Raw genomic sequence first — 25,023 nt, 5'->3', positions numbered from 1 at the left:
CACCACATCTGAGGGTCACAGGGACCAGGTGCCCTGGGAACGCTGCCCCATCGCTGGCTGGGAGACGGAACCGGTGGGACAACGCAGCATCACCGCCTCACCGGGGGCACCTGGGGTTTGGGCTCTGCGCCTCTGTGGTGCTGGTCCCCAGGACCCACTGCCACAGCACAAGATGGGAAGGAGAGAGCAAAGGCAGTGGTGAAAACAATGGGGAAGTGAAGGGCAAGCACCCCCAAAAACGTCTTCTTTCTGCCTCCCTATGGGCTTGGCTCTGGAAATGGCTGCCCACTCCAATCTTCATGATTTTGGGGACGTTACAGGCAATACTTGTTATTGCTCCCTGCCTGCCTCTGGGGCAAGCTTCTGCTCACAGGAGCTGGTCTCATCTGGGTTCTGCAGCCCCAGAGCCTGTAGGATCTGCTCCTGCTTTATCCCAGGGAAGGGAGAAGGAGTCACCAGGAGAGGACCCTGCCCTCCAGCCGGCTCTCTGAGATGGGACCGAACTCCAGGCTGTGTCTTTCTACCTCCCCAACTGTGTCTTCCTCACTTGCAAGACACAAACATAATCTCTCATTGCTTTTTTCCTCTTACCCCCACCCCCCTTACCCCGACCAAGGCGAATCCCCAAATCCCAGCTCCTTCCTGCCAAAGACACATGCACCTGCAGAGCAGCTGGTGCCAACATCAAGAGTGGAGCCAAGCACAACAAACGGGCTAAAGAGCCCTCACTGCACAGAGACCAGCTTAGAAAAACAACCGTATTTCACCCAAACTCTATTAAACTGTCCTGGGTTATTGCTCCATTTCCTTTCCCACCACTGAGGATCAAATGAGATTTCTGTGGCTACACAGAGATGCTCACATGTCTTCCCTTCAGCTGCCCCTTCCGTGCTCTGCACGGGGTGAAACTCACCCTGGGGTGGCACAGCTTCACATGCAAATAATTTCCCCTCAGAGATGATTTTTCGCATTGGCAAAAATACAACTGGATGCACGTTCCCACGCATGGTTACCCAACTGAGTCCTGCAATCTGGAGTCTCCTTGAAAAGCCCCCAAAATGGGGTTGCACAGGATTCAAAGGTGAGAGAGACAGGTGTGATGGTGCCGAGGGTGCCTGCAAGCTCCAAACCCACTCTTTATGCAGCAATTAATGCAACGAGGCATTAACCGAGGAACACAGCACCGCTCTCTTCCCCTTCCCTGTGAGCACGGCTCTCATTTTACCTTTAAGTTTCGAGGTTTTCCTCTGGTAGACTGGAAAACCAGCTGCTAACTAGACTCCTTGTTTACAAGACAGAGGATTTAAAAGCTGCGCAGGAGATTTGGAGCATGACTCCCATTAATTTCACCAATTTTACACATCTAACCTCAGCCATCAGTTTCTGACCAAAAAAAAAGAGGCTTGCTTCAAGGCAAAAAATAGCCAAGAAAAATGAACGTCACTTCCACGTGCTTTTTGAAATAGAAATACCTGAATTGCAATAGTTTTTGCAGGCACTCAGTAGGCTTTGCAAATAGATAAGGGCATTTTGAAACCAAAAATTATGAAAACTTCCGCTGCCTGTCTTGTCCCACAGTATCTGCACACACAAATACAGCCCCCGGGTCAGCCATGAACAGTGTCTGGAGAGGAAATGCGGAGAAAAAGTCCAAGAAGTTTAATGAACTGTCACAGCGTAACAAACTAATCCCTGCTTATGCTCACCTCATCCCAAATGAGAAGCTGGGAAAAAACCCAACCAAACAAACAAGTGTGCAACATAAGGTAGCCATCTCTTATCTGGTCCGTTGTTCTGTATGGGCAGATCAAGCAGAGACTCCTGGGTCATGACGAGGCATCGATTGCTTCTCCACAACACGTGGCCAGAACTGAGCAAATACCTTGGAAGAGTTTCCCATTAAAAGTTTGCATCTGCTTTCCAGAAATAATCCAGATAAAGGTAAGAAATGTGCATTGGAGCAGCACAGCTCACAAAACACTCATGGAACAGCTTTGAACTCAGACACGAACATGCATTTGGCAGACTGGGTAAAGGACACTCCTCACCCTGGTGTTAGTCATTCGTGGCACCAGAGTTGTCCTTTGCTGGGAGCACGAACACAGCTGAGCAAGCTGAGGTGGAGACAGATCAAAGGGACAAAAAGGAGGAGGTGTTTTCCTCCTGCCTGCACCAAGAAAGATTTTGCAAAGATTTTGTGGAGAACATTGTACGCCCAGAAAAACCTAAAGCAGGAGCTACCAGCACATCAGCTGCTCTCCTGGAAGCTGCAGGGTGCCTATTGCCTTCATTCCAGCATCCTCGTCAGGCAGGGCTGGGAGCCTCATGGGCAACCAGGAAAAACAACGGAAGGCAGGTTGCGGCTGCGGAAAACCCTGGGCAAACTGCTCCTGAGCAATGTAAACATTTGCTGGCAGAAGGCACTGGGTAAATAACTCGCAGCAGTGCAAACAACAGCAAGTAGCATCTTCTTGGTAAAGCAATACTCAGGCTTTCAATCAAAGCTCAAGGCTATATTTTCTTAGGCCCTTTATTGAGCTATCAGGCAGCTTTACTTTCCCCATCTCTCTTATAAACGTGCACAAACACACATATGCACGAGCTCCCAGTCCCCATAATCATCCCCTCTATACGAACTGCTTCCTGGCAATTCCTGGAGCAGAAAGGGGAGAAATTTGTCATGTGAAACACCAGCCGCGCCTGACCAGCAGCTCCAATCTTCATAAAAACCAGTGCCCAAACACAGCATCACATTCTCATAACGTGGACAATGTTTCAGAGATGCCTGCAGGACAGCTGGTGCTGAACTGGAAATGACTGCAATGATGCTGGGACACAGATTCAGCTGAGCAACAAAGCCTGGGTGCAGATGTTAAATCACCTGGTAATCCTATAGCTCAGCAAGAAAGTGGTGTTTGTTTGGGGTTTTTATTTTGTGCATCTAGGTAATGCTTCTGTGATACTGCAAATAAAATCCTGGTTCAAGCTGATGCTGGCTTGCTCTAAGGTAGTGGAAATACCAGCTATGTTGTCAATCTGTCTCACAAGAGTGACATTTTGTCTCCCCTTTCTATACCACTTTCTAAGAACAGGTTAAAAATTTTCAAGAAAAACTGAAGTGCACAGAATGAAAAAAAAAAAAAAACAACACAAAAAACCAAACCAAACCAAACCAAAACACACACACACACACAAAAAACACAAAAAAAAAACCAAAGAAGGAGCTGAGGAAGCTGCTGGTAGTCCCCAGAGGAGTGGCAAGGAGGCAGGGGGTTAGGTCACACAGCACAGATTTGCTTTTCAACTCTTCTCTGAGAAGACATGCAGTGACTCTGGCTCAGACCCCCGTCGCTGCTAACACAACACCCCGAAGAAATTATTCTCTGCAAGAAAACAAACGGGGTGACAGGATCTGCTGCCAAACCCTTACATCTCACAGGGGGAGAGAGGGGAGAGCAAGAGGAAATTAAAAACAAATCCCAGAGCTGGGGATGTGCCGAGGGGCGGCTGCAGCATGGTGTTATCTTTGTCAGCAGGGTGGGCTCTGTGGGGGTCGCCGCAGGAGAGAGGAGTAAGCACTCACATCCAGAGGTACACACACGCCTTTGTAAAGGTGGGGGGAAAGGGGAAGCTGCTCTGAAAGCTAAGAGGAGGGCAGGTCTCACTTGAGATGGTTTTACCCCTGAGGAGCTGCATGGTTGGCCAAAGAACTGGTGGGACTTGGATAAGACGACCATGCTGGTGGTTTCCCTGGCTGGAGTCTGCCGGACAGGCTTCCCATGGAGGAGACAACCCGTGCCACGGGGTGATGCCTACCTGGTCTGGTGCAAGCAACCTAGGCAGAGTGAAAGGGATGCACATGGAGGAAGAAAGGGGAAAGGAAGAGGTGAGATTATAGCATTAAAATATAAATGATACAAGACGTCTGTGTAGATACTTATAAACCTACCCAGATGGGAAGCCACAAGTAACCAAGTCCCCACACACCATTAGCACATCACTTATTAATCACCCATTAATGAATGGGCTGCAGAGAGCAGAGTCCCATCTTCTACCACTACAATATTTTTCAGTCATTCCTCCTTCCCTCTCCAATTTTATTCCAATAAATTCCTCCAAAAGCTAACACCTGAGAGCTGCACTTTCACTTCTATTTTCCTTTCTTTCAGCTGATGCTTTGAAATAAACAAACACAAACAGACATGTTCCACATCAAGTTTCTATCTAGTCCTTTTCCACGCAGGACTTGCTGCGTGCCCATGAAAGCCTAGAGCCCATTTGGAAACTCACACGTAGCTTCTCTCTCCAGCTCTGCCCACAAAAGCAAATTCAAACCACTAACCTTTTTGATTCTAGGCAAATTATTTGCAAACTGAACCCAAGCCCACTAGAACATGTTATAGCTCTCTTACTATTTGCTGAAGAGCTTCAATAGGCAAACAAGTTGCTTGCAAGAATATCTGGTTTTCACCATAACCTCTGCAGCAGACTGAATCTTGCACTGTGGATGAGGCACCTAAAGAATAATTCTGCATTGATGTTGAAAATAACAGCACCTACTACTGATTTGATATGTAGCAAGGTGTATTTATACTGCTCTTTTCTTATTTCAGAGAAACAACTTGCTTTCTGGATTCAGTAATAATTTCAGCAAAACCATGGTCACAAAAGATGCAGTTTTGGAAGAAGTAAGCAACTCATTACTCTGCTATTTATAAAACTTTAAAAATACATGTATGAACATAAAAACACCACCCCCCACGCCCCCAGTTTATACACATAGCACCTTATTTGATCAGACCTCATAAAAACCAGATGCTATCTTGGAAACTAACTTCCTTGGGAAAATAAACTGCCTGTAGTAAATCCCAGGGCTAGCACGGGTGGCTGACCTGGTGTGCTGTCTGCGCAAGACTTGCCACTCTGCAGAGTTTCAGGACAAACGGCAGAATTAAAGCTGTCTGCAAAGCATTAAAAAAAACCAGTGAGAAGCCATGAAAATCTCACAGCAACCACCAGCAGGGAGCTGGGTTTGGCGTTTCGGGGTGAGGGAGGCAGCCAAGCAAATTTAAAAAAACCCCACAACCCACGGATGTCAACAGGTTGTCAGTGTCTTGGAGGGACCACCATAAAATCCGCACGCAGCGAAGGGCTTGCTGGTCAGCAGGAGGGCTGGCGAGAAAGAAAACAACACGCTGGGTGACAGCAGAGGCTCTGCACAGGGAGGCTGTCAGCGCCTGGAGGTGCTGGAGAACCTCCTGCTCCACCAGCCCAGCCTCCAGAGAACCACGCTGGGACGTGCAAGCAGGAGGAAAACAATTGCATGTGGACTCAAAAGCATGTGGAGCTGCTTTCCTGCAAGCACGGGCTGCCAGTGGTCTCGCACAGGCCAGGACCGGTTGCACGATGCTGCCATCAGGCCGGCAAAGAGGACCAGTGGGATTCAGCGCTGGCGCTTGGATGCGCCACGGGTGAGCGACAGCGAAGCTGCTGGGCTCTTGCACGCATCGCAAGCTCACCGAGGGAAACGAAAGCACACTGAGTGCGCAGGGATGCCTGTCCCGGATATTTGGCACAAGGAGGAAGGCAGAGTTCTCAAAGCGGGCACGGCCACCTGCAGCTGTGCAAACAATGCTGCTGAGAAGGTGACTTACCTTGGCCTCTGGCCGAGATCGCAGACCCCCAGCCTCCAGGAAGCCTTTTCCATTGCCCAAGGATGGGACAAGCAAAGCCGAGGGCTGTTTCCCAGTGGGAAGCTGCTGTCTCACAGACCAGCACATTAAATGAACAGGCTTGGGTTAGGAGCAAGCAGATAGCCACCATCAGCCTGACCCAACCCAGTGCACAGCAGTTGTTCCTCAGTTTTAATTTATCCCTGCAATCGAGACGAGTTTGTCTGCCAGCAGAAAAACCACAGCAGTGATGGCAGGCGAGAGGGCTCGCTGTGCTGCTTGGGTCTCATCCCCCACCGCAGCATCCCCCATCGCTGCAGCCCAGGAGGGATCCCACATCCAGTTGGATGGGTAGGAGGAATGCGAGGCCCCAATCCAGGAAAGCACATGCTGATCCGTCAGCACCCGAGTACCTCCTGACCCGTAATCTAGAGGAAACTAATTTCATATGGTGAGAGAGAGAGGAAGGGAGAACAATCCACGCCAGATCCACAGGGAATCGGATGCCCTGGGGCAGGCTGGCCGGAGCTTGCACAGGAAAATGCTGTGTTGGAACCTGGATGCAACCCTGAGTGACAGCAGGTCCCAGCCCAGTCCTCAAAAGACCATCCCTGGCATTGCAGGCAGGAGAGGAAGAAAAAGGGCTGGCCAACAATTTGGGAGGTGCGGGCCATGCTCCTGGTTCCACCACAGCTTCCCAGCCCCGGCTCCGAGGTGCAGAGCCCAGGAACAGTGAAGGTGCTCCCAGCTCTGCCCTTCCCACCTCCAGATACAGGGAAAATACTAGTTCTCTTCTATTTTGCCTCCCTAGACTAACTACCACGGGCAATAGACGGGGTCCATAGGCCCTACAGTAAATAAAGATGGAAGGGTTTTTAATCGCACAATTCCATGTACTTTTCGGAGATGGGGAAGAGGAGGAGTGCGGACCCAGCACAATCTCTAAATCTTTGTTCCCCCAGGCTCCCCCGGCCTGTTTCCTCCCAAACTTGTGTGCTACTTCAATTTTTGGAAAAAACAAACCAAAATAAATGGCAAGAAATACAGGCAAGCTTAGAAAGAAACTGCTGGGAGAGCTCTGGATCCTGGTTACCATCTCCCAACACCACTGAAATGCTGGGGCCCATTTCTCCCCAGTAGGAGACAAGGACCACAGTGGGAGATGTGGGCTGTAGAGGGAGATGTGGACCGCGGTGGCAGTCCTGCTGAGTGACCCTCCTGTCCTGGCCAGGGAGCAGCTCGCCCAGTCCCAGCCAGGAAGGGGCTCTCCCCCAAGCTCCAGGGCTCGGTGTGACTTTTCACCGCACGCAGCTATTGGATCCAGATGGGGAGAGGAGATGAAGAGTTACTGGGCTACCGTGGAGCAGCCGCAGCACCGAGGCCACAGGGTATCGTGGCTTGACCCTGGGAACGAAGCCTGGGCTGGTGGCAGCAGAAACCACCAGCTGCAGCGGGCTGGGTGGATGGGGGCTTCCCTCCTCAGTATCCCTGGGAGGAGAGAGGGATGCTGTGTTGTGCAAAAGACTAGGCTGAATTCAGGCTTTTCAGGGTTAGGATGAGGGGATGCTGTTGTATGACAAAGCACTGGTTTATCCAGAGCAAGTCAGCCCCTACAGCCACACGAAATCCTACCGCTGTGAGGGTACTCATGTCACATGAGTACATCTATCATATTTTTCTAAGTCTGAGTTTCGAGAGCCTTGTAACCTCTGCCAACAGGGGCTCGCCACGGCTGAGAACCTCAGGGAACTAACGCCAACTGAAAAAAAAACCCCAACAGAATAAATCTTCAAGTTAATCAGAAAAATAAAAACGAGAGAGGGAAAAGGACCTTGCAACATACTAGTTCCTGCCTGCCACTGGGAGCACCATCCTAAAATGATCCAGCAACACAGCCATCACACGAAACCCCAGCTGCAATCACAGCATCTTCTCTTCTCAAAGCCCTTCTACAAGCTTTGAGGACACCTTCCAATAAAAAAAATGCACTAAGGGGTCCGCTCAAGATGACGGAAACGAAAAAACTCAAACCCGAGAACATAAACCCCTTGCTCAACTGCAAACCTGGCCACAGGGACACAGCTAACCCACGAATCCAAGAGCAAGCAGCACATGGGCTGATGGTCACTCCTTGCTGACGACCGTAGCCTCAGCGTGTCTTCAGCTTGCATCCATGACAGTCTCCTCGTTTGTCTTCTCGCTCTGGACTGTACAGAAGAAGTTTACAGAAAATGACAAATACATCACAGCCGGCTACACTGAGTCCACCCCACTGGCCATAGTTCAAATTATACCAAATACAAGTGCTTTCTGAGCAGGGCAAGATGAGTCGAAATAGCACAAAAGAGTAAGCCAGATCACGCAGCAGAGAAGTGAACAGCCAAAAAGACCAACCAAAACAACCATACTCTTGGGACAGGTTTCAGGAGATGACTCTGACAACCAATATTTTATTCTAAAGCCAGGGATTGTCTCTCTTACCAGAATGGCTCTGGTTAGCTCTGCCCTGGTGCTATATATCCATCGCACCAGTTTGGAGCTACACCAGCCCCCAGAGCAACCCTCTGGAAGCCTCCCAAATTTGTCCTGGGCTGCAAAGATCCCACAGTGCCGTCTGTGGGACCACCTCATTCAGCTTTGCCACTTCTAAGGAGCTGACGTGCCACCTTGGTGCTGGCAGAGTCACCTGAATCTGTTTTCAACACCAAATAAGCACCAAAAACCCCAACTCTCAAAACCAGCCCTTATTGTAGCAGAGTAGAGGGTTAAAGTCCCAATTACAGAATTGGAAACACAGTTACCCAAGAGAAAAATAAACCAATTACAAAAAAAAAAGCCAAAAACACAATTCCAGATTATATTTAACACTCAAATTCCTCCTTAATTGCTCCAGTGTCTCAGCCAGCTTGCAGGGGAGGAGTGGGGACTGGCAAATTAGCTCCCCCCAGGGCTGCTTCCCCCTGGGGAGCTTTCCCAATTTACATTCCCATTGTGTTCTTTAATTAGTACATTCCTACAGTTTTTCTGAGAGTCCCAACACTTCCAGAGCTGTGACAGTACTTTATAAATAATAAGTTGGAGGGAATATTCACTGTACCCTGCTTCAGTCCTCCCCGTGTCCCAGTTGGTGGCTGGCAGCTTTCGCAGGGACCACACACGGTCTAGAGCAGCCCACTACCACCAGCTCCAGAGGTGGCCTTTGGTGGGGACCTCAACAACCTCCTTTCTACTTCTTCTTCCCATCTTTTATTTGGGGTCCCGCTTCCCGGATGGGCTTCTCCTGGGTGAAGCATTTGGCCTCGACTGCATCCCCATAACGTGGTCCCCATGCTGGTGAGATGAGCTGAGAGGACACCTCAAGAAAAGGTCCCTCAAGCCCTCTGGCTGTCCGGTGGCTGGGCAGGATGCCGCTCACAGGCATAGCTGGCTAAGCCAGGCTTTGTGACTTGGGTTTCTACCCAGAGCCATCCCAACCTCAGCAACAGCGAGCACGCAGTGTGCTTTTCCTCCACACCAGGACCCAGGCAATACCCTACAGCCTATGAGTTCTGGTACTTTAGGGATGTACAAACTACTTCCTTCGGGACAAAAAAAAGAGGGAAAATGTATTTAGTCTGTAGCATATCGAGCCAGCCCTTGCCAGGAACAGGGCTGGGCAGAGCCCAGGAGCCCTCGTCATCCAGAACAGTGGGAAAGTCTCTAGCGTCTTCAGGGTTTCACTCAGAAAACCCTAAAAATCAAACGGGGAAAAAAAGCCCAAAGTAAAGACAACTCAGCACAGCCGTACATCAGAGGCTCCAACCCAACATTTTCCCAAGTCTCGTTAGAGATGATTTATGAAGGCTGACACCGTTATTAACCTTTGACCACGTCCCCACTGCCTGCAAGGCATTTCACAGCCTGCTCCGGACTGTCCAGCAGCAACGTGGGGGGGATGATTGCGTTTTTATCTCCCTCGTTAGCACAATTACGTGCTTTGAAGGGGCTGGGGGGGCCGCCTTACCTGCAGCAAGCCGGCCGCTTCACCCAGCCCGCAGTGCCGCTCACGCCACGTGCTCGCACACACACGTGCGGCACTGCTTGGCACAGGCAGCGGGCACTAATAACCCACCGTTTGCAACCCCATCCGATTCTGACACGTCCATTATTCAAAGGCATTTGGCAAAGACCTTGGGCAACTCATTTGCAGAGTCCGGGTCAGCTCACAAGCTCACGAATTCCCAAACTGTTCGCTGGTTGTGCCTGTAGCCAAGCTGTGCATAGGGTTTTGGCAGATTTGAAAGGAGCTAGTGTTTTCTGAAAACACCTGCCTTCGGAGGCTGCAAAAGCCCACGGATTTCCGTTCCCATTTAAGACGCACATCTAGCCCTCCGAGAGGTGGGAGTAAGATGAAAACTTGAATTGTCTGCAACTACAGAGCATCCCCCACCTTTTAGCAATCTCATGGGAGATGAAGTGACAACAGGGACTCTGAGCCAGGGGTGTGAGTCTCACCTCACCCTTCCTTGCCCACCTAGAGCTGGAAACAGGGCAGAGCAGAAGCAGCTCCTGGTCTGGGAGCATCCCCAGTCCCTCTGCCCAGCCCCTCTCATCACACTTAGGACAAGAGAGGGATAAAGGATGCAACCAGCTTCTTCTGCTTCCAGCCGAGCCCCAAGCCCAGAGTGATGCCCTGGGAGCACGGGCAGCAGCATTAGGAGGGTGCTCCTGGTCCTGCAGCATCCACATCAGGATAATACACCAGCCAGAGCCTCACGGGAGACCTGGAAAAAGTGCACTGAGCACCTCTATTTCCAGACAATTTGCATTGTGCTTTCCCCTCCCTTGACCCATCAGAGCTGCATCACATTGCAAAGCATAGACCATTGGGGTTTGCAGTCTCATGTGTGAGAAGGCACAAGAGGATTTCCCCTCCTGCTCCACAGCTGAGGCTCTGCTCTTCTCCTTCCCAGCTGTCTCGCTTGGTGCAAAACCCCATTGAGGTTTGCTCAACTAGTGGGCAACCTTTCCCTATGTTAAATGGCAGCCCATGAGGCTCTCCAAGACCAGGCAGCATTGCACACCCGCTCGCGAAGGAGCAGGAGGCGCAGGCAGGGGAATGCGAGACGAGGTTTGCTCGGAGACAGCTCTGGGCTTTTGGCAGGACTTGAGGGCATTTGTTTTGAAGCTGTGTTTACATGCCTTTGATCAGACGTGTTTAACTTTTCTGGTGCGTGACAGCAGCAAAACAAGTTTGATACAAGGATAATGAAACACATTGTGCGCCTGTACGTGTAAACGGCCATAACAAGGCTGTGCACATCAGTAACTCAAACTGGAGGTGGGGGGGGGTGGTGGGAAGACAGGGAGATGCATCACGATGATGCCAACAAGTTAAATATATATTAAAATAAAAATAAGCACTAACCCAGCAACAACAGCTCAATCTCAGCTGCCAGAGTTGGCCAAGTGGAGTCTGCCTTGAGTCTGGTGCAGAAGCAAAACACCCTCCAGCATTGTGAGGAGCTTTTCCTTAGCAGCTAAACAGAGCAGGAGCATCACAGCTAAGGGCTTGCTCACAGCAGCACCCCAGGGCACCAGTGTGGAGCAGCTCATGCCTTTTCAAACCTCTGAGGTTTATCAGCAACTCTCAAAAGTCAGAACTATCTTTTGAGAAATGCCAGCACAAGACTGGAGTTCAAAAAGGAAAAGCAGCTTTCAAGGATGCTTCTGAAACAGCCACTCTCCAAAATGCCGTGGCACACCTGGCACAATTACCAAGGACGTACTTGCATATGTTTAAACCAATTGGACCACTAAACACCCTGCCGTCATTTCAAGCCTCGCAAGGCAATAAAAGCTCTCTCCTGGCACGCCAGGGAATTGCAGAGTGCTGCCGGCATCCTTTCAGCATGGGAGGAAGACACAGGAGCCACACACACGGCCGTAAGCTGGGGAAAGTTTCCAGGCACTGCAACGGGAACAGCCGCACGTTGAACTGCTAATGCAGTCCCTGGCGTGGGGCAAGGCCCCAGCACAGACCATAGGCTGCTTGCATTACAATAATCCTATTTTGGAGGTTAAAGGAGACGTGGAGGAGTGTGGACCCACCAGCCTCAGCTACAGAGCAAACCCAAGCAATGTTTAATTTACTAGTGCAAATGCTGGCAGGGAGACTTTATAAATACGATCCCATGCTGACCATGCTTCAAGATGAGAGATGCCACCATCACTCTGTGCTTAGCGCAGCAAATGAGTGGAGCACGTTGGCACAAGAGGTTTCCTAATGGCATGCCACCTCACTACGCAACCTGTCAAGACGATGCAGGCTTAAGCAGTGGATCTTAGTTGGCAATAGAGGGGGAAGTGAATACTCAGCTGTGATAAATATTTAACGTGCTTTTAGTCCTGAAGAACTGTAGCACTGAGGCCATCATCCTGTAAGTGAAAACCAAGGCTGATTAATGGGGGAAGGTACTCCCATTTATGGGAGGTTAGGATCAATCCCAATTCTCAGCTATTTGTTGAATCTTTAATGCTCTTTTTCGAGAGCAGAGTTCCTTGGTGAAGGGCAGCATCCTAATAAGCCTGCTTTAACGGCACAGATGTTAAGGGGGTGTAAATAAAAGCCCCCTGTGAAAAATAAACAATGAGATAAAAAAGGAAGGTTTCATGTGGTCACTGCATTTGGCTAGCTCAGAAAAAAACAGTTGGGAGGTCTTCTCTCGTCTTTGGAGGATAGGTTTACATATTTCAAAGCTTGCCCTGTCATCTCAGAGCTGAGGCCAAAGTTACCCCCCAGACCCTCCTCTCTGCCAGGCCAAAGATCAGCTGCTGCTTTGGGCAGGAGGGAGTGCTGGTTGTCACCCAACAGCTGTGTTTGATCTTTCCATATCCTTCGCTCCATCCTAGTGACTGCCACTCTGCCTTCTTCCACACCTCAGCCCCCTTCTCAGACCCACATCTCGTGCTCTGCCTCTTCCCTCTCCGAGCACGGTGGCCCCACACCACCTTCTATCTCACCAGTCAAGACAACTCTCCTGCCTCTGCAGTTATACCAGCATCATCCACGCTCCCTCTTGTGCTCTCAAACAGCCGCCTTCCCTTCTTCTTGCTCCAGAGCACCCACAGTGAACAGACAGCTTGCATTTGCAAGGCATTTCCCCGTGATGTATCAAGGAGAGCATCTCCCTTTGTCCTTTTTGGGTCTTCCATCGCATCACCCTCCTGTGTCAACCTGCTCCTATGCTTGCTTCCCCCAAGAAATCCCCTTTTGCTTTTCTGTGCCTCACCACCCAGCAGAAATAACCCTGGTGCCTGCAAACAAAACCGTCCCTGCACATCTCTGCTCGCTGGCCATCCTCCCCTTGTCGGCAAGCAGCACAGAAACAAGACCACAGACACAAGCCTTGTAATGAAGATAAAGAGCCACACATCCTTGCCGCTCCTCTCCATCTGCCCGCGCCTTTCCGGTTGCATTATGCCTTATGCTGCTTCTTGTCTGAATCTAAACATCAGCTCCTTCTTGCCCATGCTGTTTCCCTTATCCACACCCTGTGCTGGGGACAAAGAGGCCAAGAGAGTCACAAAAGGGAGAGGACGAGAAATGAACCAGGAGAGGTGACAGCAAGAGACAACGAGGGAGGGAGCGCATTCACAGCAAGGGAGATGGAAGTCGCCAGAGCCCAGCGCAGGTTCCCACACACGAGAGGGGCTGGCGCATCCCTGCTGAGCCGTGCCGGCGCATCCCTGCTGAGCCGTGCCGGCTCCATCAAACCATCAGCTGGAACAGAGTCCGTTGTCTGAGCTGAGAAAGGGCGCTGGCTTCTCCCTGAGGTGACGACAATTGGGATGAAAATCCAACGTCACACCCAGGCAGACGCCCATAGCCTCCCTGGCCCCTAAAGCTTTTCCTCCCCCTTTGAACTGCAAGGAGATCAACCTTCAAAATCCTTTATCTCCATCCAGCCCTGGGTCTGTTGTGATGGTCCCCCCCACCACCACAAGAGACGGACCCAAAAGCAGGCAGTATGGCTGGACAGCCTTCCAGGGCTGCAAGTGCACAGGCTGGAGAAGTGCGTACGCACCTCTCACTGCTGCACACACACATCCCCCCGCCAGGATGGACCACTCCTCACTGACCACGCACCAGGATCAATCAGCATCTCCGCCCCCACAAGCCATCGCCACCGTTACTGTCTTTCCTCATCCACCGTTGTAAACAGGGGTTAGGAGTAAAAATACCAGGCTAAGCAGAATAACCTGCACATTGTCCTCAGTGACAACACAAGTGCCAGACATCTGTCCTTGCCCTGTGATGGGCCTCAAACATAGAATCTCAGCATCATTTTGGGTGGAAGAAAACCTTAAGATCATTGAGTCCACCCATAACCCAACTCTAGCACTAAACCATGTCCCTAAGAGTCTCATCTATATGTCTTTTAAACACCTCCAGGGATGGTGACTCCACCACTTCCCTGGGCAGCCTGTTCCACTGCTTTACAACCCTTTCCATGAAAAAATGTTTCATAACATCCAGTCTGAACCTTCCCTGCATTGCCATAAGACTTCCAGAGAGGTGCTAAGGCATAGTCCTCTACCCAACCTTAGCAAGCTGTGCCAGGGCCTCATTGATTTCCCAGCCAAAAAAAGCAAGGAAAATATTCTGCTGTGTCCCTGCAAGCTGGAAGAGACAGAAGCTGCTGTGCAACCTGGTGGCATTAGAGGAAAGATCAGCACCAGGGGATCAGCCACATCCCAAGGGGGACATCATTACACCTGATGCCCCTGAGGGATTTTGTATACCCACTGCCAAGCCCCACAGACAGATTCGTGGCGTGGCAATGCCAAGAGGAGGAAGGAGGTTCCCAGCCCAGGGAAGGCACAATTGAGCCCTAGTCTGCAGCCAAACTGCCCAGGTGCTCTGGCTTCTCGCCCCAAACCATGGGACCCTTTGGCAGAACCACAGGCTTGGGAAGACAATGCCCGTACAAGCATTAGAGACAGGGCTGCTTTTGTTTACAGGCCGCTGGCAATGGCGCTCTGCACCCCGCATCCTCCCCCAGCCAGGAGCGAGCTCCAAGAAAGGAAATTACACGAGCCAGAAGGTTTGATGGAATGAGCCCATTGCGCGGCTTGAAGATAGCTATTAATGGAGAGCTTTCTCTAATTGCTTTTGTATAATCTGGGGCTGCTAGGCGGAACTGGGTAATAAATGAAATCCAATTACATTTTCTCTCAGTATTTATTTTATTAAGTAGAATTCATCAGCTGATGAAGGGCCCCTCGAGGTAATGGCTCATGACCTAGTGGAAGGCACTTTTTTTATTATTATTATTTTCCCCACTGAGGGAAGCAGATAATTCAGTTCCCCAGTAAATGCAGGCTGCTCCCCTTGCATCTTGACAACAGTGACAGGTCCCAGGGCAGAGGGGAATCCCACGGAGTGCCCAGCACCAACAGTGTTCTTCCAACCAGCATCCCTGCTCTGATTGCTGGCATCCTAATGAGCACAAGGGGTGATTGAACCTCAGCTTTGACATGCCAGCCAAAATGGAGATGGATCTACAGTGCACAGCTTGCGTGATGTGTTCCAGAGGGCTGCAGCAGGGATTAGTCCCACTGGGGATGCAGTAAGAATCAGTCTCCATCAGTGTCTGTTCCCTGGGAGGCTGTAGATTTTGGTGTGTGTGCTGCTTCCCTAGGACAGGTCTCCTATGTGGATCTCGGACTTTGGGCTCGGTACAGGACTATGACTGAACAGGCCGTGAATACCAGCAACTCGGATCCATCACACCCACCCCTGCACCCTAGCACATCCATAAGGACCAGCCTCGCATTGCTCTGCAACACAGCACCTCAACCACCACTTGCTGGCGGCTTGACACCCACTTGCTGGTGGTATAAGTACAATTGCTTCCACGAATGCTGCCCAGCGAGGCCACCAAAAGCATTGGTGGTGCCCAGCCAAGCCTCGTGCAATCGCTCGCACGGTGGTTCCAGCAGGCACCGCATCCATCCCAGGGATGCCTGGTGCTGGAACTGCTGCAGGGTGCTCCAGCTGCCAAGCAGGTTTTGCTGCCCTTTCGCTGGAGCTCACAGTGAGGGCTCCTCCAGCCACGAGCAGGCAGGATACCCCAAGGATCTAGTGATCGGCTGCTGGGCTTTTCACCATCTCTCTTCCCATCCAGACATTGACTGACATTCGCTCCTCACCCCCAAACCCAGCGCCGACAGCCACGGCTCGCCCCGCTTTCACTGCCATCTTGTCATACAAGCAATTTATCACACGCCAGTGAGCGCTCGTTACAGCCGACAGCCTCCAGTATCCATTAATTAATGGGAAATACTTAGGAGAGGCATATACATGCGCACAAATCTGCCTGAGCGGTTTCCTACAGCACCTACCACAGGCGTATCCACACACTGCAACAGCGAGCACAGGCTCCAGGAGCTGCAGTGGAGGTAGCCAGGCTCAAAACAAAGAAGAATCAAAACTACAGGGGGGTGGAAAAAAAAAAAAAAGGAGGTGATAAGGTAGCATGGTTTTATTCCTGAAGTAATAAACTATTCAGTTTAAGGGAACAAAAAAAGGATGCCAATTCAAGAACTGGGGGGCAGGCAAGCCATATCCCAGCTGCTGAGGCTTTTGAGGTGAAGGTTATTCCGTAAGACACCTTCAAAGGGTTTGCGCACTCTTTCGCTGCAGAAAAAGCTCATGTTTTACCTAACCTTGCATGAGGGATGAGGTGCTGTTGGGTGTGATGCCCCTCCTAAGCCTCCCACAGGTCTGTCAATGCAGGATAAGCCCAGTCCAGCTGCATGGGAGCAAACCCAGGGGTGCGAGGGACGCCCCTCCACAGCCATACGTGCCCCAGCCACAGCTTAGCAGCACTGAATGAACGCCCACCAGCGCCCGAGCCTTCACACCGCTGGGTGAGCTAAAAATAAATGAAGTACGGGCTCGCAGCGAGTCAGCGCCAGATTTAAGAAGTGCCACGTTTCGCTGGTTCGCTGCAGAAGCCAGGCACAGATGGCAAGGGAAAAGGGTTTCAGAGGGATCTTCTGAAACTCAGCTGGCTTTTCAATTCGGGAAGAAAACGTAAAATCAGTTTGAAAGGAGATCTAAACATCGTGTCAAAACCCAGCACTTGATCTTTTTCATAAGTGGGCTTTCACTTTCTTCTGTTGAGGCTATTTGCCAAGCACAACACAGAAACACAAGCTATTCCCGTTGATCCAGAACTGTTTTTCACCAAATAAGCCATTCATCTGAAATCTTTTTGCCCAGCTCTGCTGTAGCAGAAGCTCTCTGTGCTCGGCAGCCCAGGATTTATGCTCAAATGAGCATTTTTGACTAACAGACAGACTAGATTCATAGTGAAATGCATCATCAATAAATCAGTCCATCACTTCTCCTGCCCCCAGTGCAGGGCTGAAGTCTCGAGTAACTACTCAGCACTTTGTCAACCTTTACTCCAGCAAAGTCTGGGCAGGAGACCCCAGGATTTAGCCTATTGATTGCTTACTATTGTTTGTGATGCCCTGCCTGCGTTAGACATGCTCCCTTCAAGCAAGATTAAATACCTGGCTTATGGCATTGGGATTCAAGGGAAATTATCTTTTACAAGCACAGGAACAGACAAGTCAAATTGCCTTGTGCAATGGTCCATCATGGTGGAAAGGAGACCTGAGCCCCCTCCATCTTGCTGCCAGGGAGCAGCACGGCGGTGCTGGCTCTCCTTAGGGCTGGTAGAGCGAGCCCCACAGTTGTAGCACATTTCTGCTAGTTAAACGCAACTCTGGCTGTGGCTCCAGAGCCTCTGCGGCTCCCAGCTCCTCCAGTAGCGCTTTGTTGCAAGAACAATAGACTGACAGCTCCCTGGCAGCTTTGAGTAGCATCCCCAGCTCAAAAGCAGCCTTAATACCTCCACCGATCTCGAGCCTTTCAGTTTTTACATTCGTTTGAAGTTAAGCTGATCTAACTTGAGTGAGTGGGTGCGGACGGAGTCGCTCAACCAAAGCCGAAGCACGTCGCAGCGGGGCTGCCGCAGACGCTCAGCAGCAAAGTGGACACCTCTCTACCTGGTGCTTGTCCCTCATGCGTCATCATGTATATGGAATACATTAACATGGATGGACACAAGTGATCATCCTGTCCTCCCAAAAGGGCAAGCCTGGGACATTTCCTCCCCCTGCAACCACAAAGCAAGAAAATACAGCATCCACTAGCAAGCCAGAATGCCTCTTATTAACCCTCTGAATGCTGCCCGCCCCTCCAGAACCTCCCCACCTCTACCAAGGAGGCAGAAAAATTGATGCCACTAGCCTTCAGCCTCCAGATCCAAGCATGATGTCCAAATGAAGCCAGGAGATGACGTGGCTGTCCCTGCAGCACGCAGGTAGAGCACTGAAAACCAAGCCGAGAAAACAAGACAGCAAATAACTTTCTCATGGGAATCTCGGTGCTCCTAGGATTTGCCCAGAGCGGCCCCAACTCCAGCACCGCTGGTTACATGGTTGGGATGACAATAAGACCTCAGCCAGCTCAAGATGAGTGTTTGCTGCTTCCCACCTCTGGGGAGCTGGATCTGTTTGCTCTGTACGGCACAGGTTTCTTCAGGGTTTTACCGATTGCTGGTGCAGAGGCAAGCACAGGGACACCACCACCTCCCCAGGCATCCCTCCCATGGGCTGAACCCAGCTAGGGATGAAGGGTGCTTAGAAGGAAGATAAGGCCTCACTTTTTAAGGATGCTTCTCCCTATTGACACCATCCCAGGTCACACACACAGCCATTGTATGAATGCCCGACTTTATTTGCATGAGCATCAAACACCATTTTCCTCACTTCATACTTGCTTGCTGCTCGCCTTGCTCATCAGCATACAGGGTGAAAAAACCTTCAGCAACTAAAAACCTGCAACTCCCTCAACAAAAAGCCCCCTGCAGAAGCACCTAGCAACTTTGGGTGAGAGAAACAAACAAACAAAAAAGTATTTACAGCATCCAAACTCAGACCACCGGCTGCTCTCCAGACCCCGTGGCATGCCCATGCACTGGAGATGGCACAGGCTTCACCCACGCATCCCGCTGCAAGACAAGCTGATTTCTGACACTCGTCCAGCCTCCCACTTTGTTTTATTTCTGCCTGGTGCCCGACCTCCCCCTCTCCTCTGGGTACTTTTCCTGCTGCCGTTTGTTCCTGTCCTTTACAGCTCTGCCTGCTGTCACTCGCGTAACCTTGCCTGTTTGGTAATTTGTGGCAATAAAGTGTCACTGTGGGGAAAAAATACAGCGTCACAGCAGCATATAAATCTCTGATCCATAAATTGTGCTGGCCCCCACGTGTGCGCCCCTCCTTTTCGATGTAAAGTGCAACAATTTAGGGCAAGAGGAAGAAAAAAAGAGCTGGTAATATGTGATCTTACTGAGGGGCAGCACCGAGCCGTCCTCGTTAGGGGCTATAACGAATGCTGAGGGGCTGGTTGTGCTGTAAATCACCCTGGCGAAATGGGGCCTCAGTGGAGGCTTCCTAGAGCTACCCAGGGCTTAAAAGGAGGCATCCTAAAGGGGAAAATAATACAATAGACATTGCTAAGGGGAGCCATCACTACTGCAGTCTCCCTCCCGTGTGAACAGCCTCGCTGGTGCTAAGCAAACGTGACCCTGAGAGCTTCATGGCCAGGGAGGGGATGCAGGTGTGTGCAGCTGAGCCCCCAGCTCCTCTTACCACCCAGATGTGGGATCCCGCCCATCTCCATCACTGCTGAAACACCTCCACCAGAGGACCCCCACCAGCACCTGCCCTGCTTGAGGGTGAGGGGGGACCACAAGGGGATGGGTCTGTGCTTTTTTGCCCCGTCCCTCCAATGCAGCTGGTCCCCGCTTTACACAGCTGTATGCCCACCTCTGTGCTGACAACAGCTCAGAGCCAGGACGGAGTAGGGCGGCTCCCACCTCAAGGTAAATGCACCCCACATTTGTGTCCCCGCGATACCCAGCTCTACTGTGCAGAGCATCAGGCACCCACCACCATGGTCCTCCAGGAGCTGCGAGACAAACAGAAGCTGCGACACCACCTTCAATAGTTTAAGAAGGAGTACCGTCCCTCTTGCTGATGGTTATTTCTTTTAATGGGAAAACACTGCTTGCCTCCATCAGAGCCCTCATTTACTGAATAATCATCTCGGTCACACTGCAGCTCAGCATCCTGGGCCGGCTGCAAAAAGTCACCTCCAGCACTACTGCTGCATCTCTCCTGAGCTGCGGCTCCCAGGCCAGACCCGGCAAATCGTCCCTCTCCCACACCCATGGTCCTCAGCACATTGGGGTCTCACCCAACACACAGAACAGCAGGAAGCTTTGCAATAAAGCCTTCTCCTGACACTGACATTTTTCTTGACATCTATGGCCCACCTGAGCAGCTAAGTAACACTCCTGTGAATATAAACAAGCGGGGGAAAGTGCATTCACTAGACAGATAGCTTGGGGAAGAGTCATCACCTGCTGAAAGCCCATATGTGGTTTTGTAACAAAGGTATTTGCTTCCTGTCTTGCCCACTAGTCAGAGGAATATATGAGTGAAGCTCAGCAGCACCCTGGAGACAGACTAAAACAGAGCAGAGAGCAAGGGATGCTCGGAGTGCTCTGCAGGAGCCGTGCAGACGAACACATTACGAACACCCTGGGGAGGAGAAAGCTCCTTTCTCCCAGGCTCAAGAATGGCACACAACCAAAAGCCATCATTCAACTATCCTGCACCTGATCAAAAGAACGTGTTAAAAAAACAAACAAACAAAAAAAGTCAAGTTTTGGTCCCCAAACCTGCACATGGACAACTCCTTCCCTCCTGCAGTCACTTATTGTGAAATCACAGCCCATTGCCGTGGTGTGGTACAAGGCTTGGGCACAGGGACACCCAACCCATGCCATTGTAGGTCCCAGCAGCGAAGAGGGACAACAGCACACTGGCACAGCCAGCAGCTCGCACAGCATTCAGACCACATCAAGACACTGCGCCTGGTTTTGAGAGCCCCAAAGCAAGACACATCTTGATTAACTGGAGCAAATTCATCAGGGGCCACTGAGATGGTCAGGGGAGCTGTTAAGAATAGTGAGCCATGCTCTTCGCAGCAACACATAGCGAGAGGATGAGTGGCAGCGGGCAGCAGCTGAAACAAAAGGTTCCCACTGGATGCAGGGAGAAACTTAACCCCGTTGAAAGCCCACCAGCACTGGAAGAACAGTGGCCCAAGCAACCTGTCCTCTTTCCACATGAAGGGCCTTTCAGGAACAGGCTGGATAAAGCCCTGAGCAGCCGTGTCCAATCTCAGTCTCTCGGTCAGTGCAGAGTCTGCTGGACTCAAGACCTCCAAAGTCTCTTCAAACTGGATGGTTTTGCAAGTCTGTGGGAAAAACTGTGGCTGCAATATCACATCAGGCCACTGCTTCTCAGGGTCATAAGTGACGGAAAACCAGCACAGTACCTTTACAAAAACACTCAAAGCTATACAGGATGAAGTCTTGCCCTTCTCCCATTCCCAGTTTCATGACTATTGTGACAGAGCAACATATGGAAGGAAATAAAGGACAATTCTTATCATACGAGCACAGGCACTCCTTCACACCAGGAACAGAATCTGGAGTTGGGAACCCATTTCACCCCACCCTTTCCACCATCTGCTCAAAAAATCATACACTCACTGAAGATGTATGTGCACGTACACTGCAAGACCTGTGCTAACTTAGCCTAAGGAACCACTCCGAACATGCGGTTTACATGGCTGGTGCTGATTCAGATGTCCTTGATAGCATTAGATGAAGGAGGAAAATGCATGAGACGCAACATGGAAGTGGCCCCAGGCTGCTGCTTGGGAAATTTATGGTGAATGGTAGGAAAAAACCTCTTTGCTGGGAGGGTGGCACAGCTGAAGGCCAGGTACCCCAGGAGATGGGGGATGTTCATGCTTAAGCCATGAACACTCAGCTAAACAGCCACACTGGTCTGATGTAGCACTGCCGGCAGTTCTGCTCTGAAGACCTCTGAGATCCCTGTGGGTCTGCAAAGATGAAAGAACAAGGTGAGAGATTGCGGGTCAGACTTTATCTTGGTCACTGACTCCACAAGCCTCTACAAGACCCCTCAGCCACTTCATTCTTCCCATCTAAAAAGCAGGACCCTACTTGGAGGAAGGGTCCTAGAAGCAGTATTGCCAGCAGCTGTGCCTGGAGGGGACACACCTAAGACAGAAGGTAGAACAGATTCCTTGAGACCCAAACACTGCAAAACATGCAGAAACTGCATAACCAAGTGACAGCAGCACAGCGTTGGCAAGACATCTGTCCATTTATAAACAGACCTCAACCGTGTGTCCTTATCACAGGGCTTTGATGTGTTTGCGGAGAGTATTTTTTTCCTCTTCTCTGTCGAGTCCCAGGCAGCGCAGATAATGGGCTTGGATCGATCCAGCTCAAGTATTACTAAACTTCCTACCACCGTGGCAGCACGCCAGCCTCAAATAGGACAAGAGAACATGTGTCTGTTCAGAGCCAACCACAAGAAGCAGGCAGAAAATTGCTTTAGACTTAAAAAAAAAAAAAATAGGTGCTTTTTGCAGATTTGTAGATCAATCTACAATGTATTTTAGAGGTTTAAGAAAGTCAATAGAAACAAGATATATCATTGCTGCACAAGAACCTGAGAAGTTGTATTTCTATTTATGCTGCTGCTAGCACTCCATCCGCAGGCTCGTTTTCCTGCTGCTCCCTGCTGCGGTCCCACATCACTTGTTCTCCAGCAGCAAAGTTGAGGCAAGGGGCTCCCTCCACTGCTGCAGTTGACCACCGCGTTTGTTTTCCCAGGACAACCTAGCCCTGGGGCTGGTTGGTGACACTAAAAAGTGTCACCATTGCACTTCGTGCCTTGCTTGCTCTGGAAGCGAGATGACACAGGGACTGCTGGCAGTGGCCAGGCTGACCTCCCACAAACTGGCATTCGTCACCTCAGGTCTCCATCCACGTGGGCTCAGCACACAAGTTCAACTCAAGTCTCTTGGGATGCTCCAGACAGGGCTTAGATGATCCCTTGGGACTTGTTCTTCGGCTGCAAAGGTCAGCAGCCTGCCCTCTGCAATCTCATCCCCAGGGATGTGACAAGCCGGTGACAGACAGATCTGCCATGTACCTACCATACCTCTTGCTACCACCACGGCACAACTTGGAGAGGCCCTGCACAGAACCCTTTGAAAACTCTCTGCCCTCCCAAGCACTACAAGGTATATACAGAATTTTCCTCCCCCTTTTTTATTACTATCCAGTGAGCCACATGACACGTCTTAACAAACCAGACCTAAATCATGGCTGCCCCTCCCTAGATACTGTGTAATGCGTCAGTCATTAAACACACAATTAGCCTACATTTACAAATCTGTAAGAGGCTGTCACTGGCCATACATCACTCACAGGCAGGACCGCTCACCTCCCCCTGGCAGAGCTTGTCCTAATGAGCCACCAGGAAGCGAATCCCACTGGAACCAGCCACATCCATTTCCCAGCCTCTATAAGGCACAAAAAGCATCTCCTGGTTTCCACACGCTGCCTCAGAGGAGGAAGGATAACTTGTGTATCTTGGCTGAGAACAGTTGGCTGCACACCCTTGGTGAACAGGCAAAGCCCCCGTGCTGTGGGATGCCCGGCTCCAGCTGTCCTTCTGCCCTAGAGCCCAGCTGAGCATGGGAAAACAGGTCAGGCTACAACATGGGAAGCAGAAAATAGCTTTCTGCCCTCCCTCCAAGGTTAAAACATTTGCAAATGCCTGCTGCACACGCCATCCGAACCCCATTGACGCTCCCTTGGGGAGCACACCAGGGCAATGAAGCCCATGACTGTGATGCAGGGCAGGGACCAGCAGCTAGGGCACCAAGGCTGGCAGAAGGACCAGCCTGCTGCTGCTCCTCTGACCCCCTTCCCAGCCCTCTGCCAGGCTCGAGCTTCTCCAACAGCACATCACTGGGGCTGGGCTTTTATTCCTCCACTGCCACGTACAAGCGGGCGCCAGGGGACGTATCACTCAGCAAAGCCAAGGAAGAAACAAGCAGCATTAACCGCTAGCATGTGTGTACGGAGACCCCTCATAAACTCTTTTTTTCCCTCACTCCCATCTGCTTTGCTCTGGGCCACTAAATCCAATTCAGCAGCGCTCAGAGCTTGTACCTAAGCTGTGACACATTTGTCAGATCCCTGACTAGACCCATGGCTAATTTTACAACACTAATTTATCTCACCATATTATATCGCTTTCATTTCATCCCCCCGGATCCCATTACTGCCAGTGTACCTTGTAGCCAGCATGTAACAGTAATTGGTATTATTAGCGACGTACCCTCCTTGAGCTGCTCTATTTGCAGAGCTGTGAGGAGTCTCGTGGGTGGGTTGGTCCGTGCTGAGGATGGGGATGGAAGGGATTCTTACCCCACGCCACCCCACAGATGCCACCACTGGGCAATGCTGCGGGCAGGGTTTTGTTGCTGCATAGCATCTCTGCACCCCCAGTCCCCAGCCCGCTCCCCAGTGTGACTCCATCAGGTGCTGCCCACCCCTGGGGTCCCTTAACCTTGAGCTTTTAACTCCAGAGCCCACATTCAGCTTCGCACACAGTGAGCATTTCTGTCCTTGCCTGTGGCTCGGAGGATACAGGACTCTGCCGATTCAGGGTGAAAGAGGCTGCAAAACACCCCTGGGATGCACGATGTGGGGTGAGGGGGCAGGGGAGATGCACAGGAATATTCATGAGACTTCATGCTATTTTGGCCAACAGTTTCTCCTCTTCAGTGTAAGCTATTGCTTTTCCAAGATCAATGTAATTAAAGTCATGCAGTTTTAGCTAAGTGGGAGGCTGTGCTATTCAAACGGTGACAATTCCCACTTAAGATGTCCTTGCCTGGCATTTAGAGACTTGTTAAATTTTAATTCATCATTTTAATTTCTCAAGCACAGCACCAGCAAGCACTGGCTTCCCCAGCACGGCTCCATGAAGTCTGCGTTCTCAAATTGGACAGCCCCATCCACAGGCCCCTTCCCTGCTCCAGCAGGGTCCCCATGGCTTGAAAAAGATGATCTCAAACCTCTCCTCAAGCAATGCTGTGTTCTCACAGCCCCATACAAAGCATACGTGCAACAGGTCTCGGAGGTGGGGCAACCCCTTGATCATGGCTGGAGATGGCGATGGGGATGCAGCCCTTCGCAGCAGAGCAGAGCCCAGGGAAGTTCATCACATCCACGACGCTGCAGCCCCCAGCACAAGCAAGCAGAAAGAACATCCAGCAGAACTGAGAGCTTGAAGTTGTGCTTGACTGTGAGAGGTGGCACCTCAC

The 25,023-nt window shown here is 50.9% G+C and overlaps 1 protein-coding gene across 2 annotated transcripts in view; it reads right to left on the bottom strand.

Annotated features, from left to right (window-relative positions):
* The window catches only part of CNTFR (ciliary neurotrophic factor receptor), a 213,523-nt gene that overhangs the window by 132,917 nt on the left and 55,583 nt on the right, over positions 1-25,023 (bottom strand). Inside the window, exon 2 of one of the 2 annotated variants that reach the window (XM_065657211.1) lies at positions 3,817-3,835. The exons of the other annotated variant lie outside the window; for it this stretch is intronic. The gene's annotated coding sequence lies outside the window, so the exon portion shown is untranslated. The remainder of the gene's footprint in view (positions 1-3,816; positions 3,836-25,023) is intronic. 2 annotated transcript variants of the gene reach the window in all.

This window comes from Caloenas nicobarica, chromosome Z (genome assembly GCF_036013445.1).
Source record: "Caloenas nicobarica isolate bCalNic1 chromosome Z, bCalNic1.hap1, whole genome shotgun sequence".
Taxonomy (NCBI): domain Eukaryota; kingdom Metazoa; phylum Chordata; class Aves; order Columbiformes; family Columbidae; genus Caloenas; species Caloenas nicobarica.
Note: the sequence above shows the minus strand (reverse complement) of the source record. Positions and strands in the feature narration are given on the sequence as shown.